General features: G+C 52.0%; 1 non-coding gene across 1 annotated transcript; it reads left to right on the top strand.

The window, feature by feature from the left end:
* The first annotated feature begins 364 nt into the window (after positions 1 to 364).
* On the top strand, positions 365 to 448 carry TRNAL-CAA (transfer RNA leucine (anticodon CAA)). The gene has a single exon. It is a non-coding gene; the product is annotated as a tRNA-Leu (tRNA).
* Positions 449 to 1,329: the final 881 nt, after the last annotated feature.

Here is a 1,329-nt window from a genome sequence, read left to right as displayed (position 1 = left end):
GTGGCGGTCCGTGCCCCCACGTGACGCGTATGAGTGTGTACTCACGACCAGTATTCTGTCACAAGCTCGAGGACGCCCACAGAAAGTCTCATATTCCTCCCTATTCACGCAGTAACCATATAAGTGTTCGCATCCATATTCCGTGTATCGGAGTTTATCGGCGTTTCCGCATCCGTTTTAATCACATGCGAGATGTCTCCAGATGCGCCGGAAGAGTCTGCTCATGGGGGTCACAACTGCATACGTGACACCTGCGGGGGCTGGCTGTGTCTGGACAGCAGTTAAAAAATGGCCGTGCATACTTTCGTGGTGTCAGTTGCGACCTGCGTAGTGTAGCAAAAAAGCAACTGGAACGTACGCCGCGGCACGGATGGCCGAGCGGTCTAAGGCGCCAGACTCAAGTTCTGGTGGACGAGAGTCCGCGTGGGTTCAAATCCCACTCCGTGCAATATGGAGATGACGTAACCGAAGTTATATCCGGGGCAGAAGTTACACAACGCTTATTGCTAGGCAATAATACTTCCATTCTAATCCCTATCAATTCTCCAATGTGTCTCTTCTTGGACGCTCTGGGTGTCCTGACACCAAGTAGCTCCCATCAAGCCACGTACACCACCCAGTCGCTTACGCTGCTGGACCGCCTGTTTAGGGCCTACTGCGTCAGGAAGATGGGGTTACGCCATACGGCTAATTCAGCAAAGAGCATATCAAAGTGCTCAAGACAGAGCGCACACGGGGAGGTGATGCTGGGAAAAGCCGTCCTTTCACAGCCATGTGTGCTTCTGGTGTACCGGGGCAACCCAAGTCCCCCTTTTTGATCAGCTCCCGCAAAACTTTAGCTCCACTGACGCTTAAAACTGCTCTGTTCTCGCCGACAGGAAACAAGTAAAAATGATTCGCGTCTTTCCTGCGTCTTCATCTCATACTCCCAGACATTCCCGAAGCCAGCCAATGTGCACTACCGCGTATAGACTCGGATCGGGCTCCCCGCTGACGTTACGATGTCGAAACTTACGTGCTGTACCCCCGTCAAAGAAATACTTCACGATAACTTCCTAGTCTGCCATCACGCTCATGTATACTGTCAGAACGTCCCCCGTGTTTTTTGTGCGCTTCTGCAGAATGTGCATGTACACATGTGATTGCGCCGTACTTTGCAAATGGGTGACCATCGCCACTCTTAGTACGTGTACGTACAGCAAATCATTTCGCTTCCTTTCTGTGAAAGCGCCGTTCGCAGCGTGTCGCTTGTCCCCTCCAGAGTGTGTGAGCTGATACGGATCACGGCGTGACATCTTCTCTCCTTCGCAAACACATCATCACTACCGT

This window comes from Ochotona princeps, unplaced genomic scaffold (assembly GCF_030435755.1).
Source record: "Ochotona princeps isolate mOchPri1 unplaced genomic scaffold, mOchPri1.hap1 HAP1_SCAFFOLD_3139, whole genome shotgun sequence".
Classification (NCBI taxonomy): domain Eukaryota; kingdom Metazoa; phylum Chordata; class Mammalia; order Lagomorpha; family Ochotonidae; genus Ochotona; species Ochotona princeps.
This window is presented reverse-complemented; position numbering and strand designations above follow the sequence as displayed.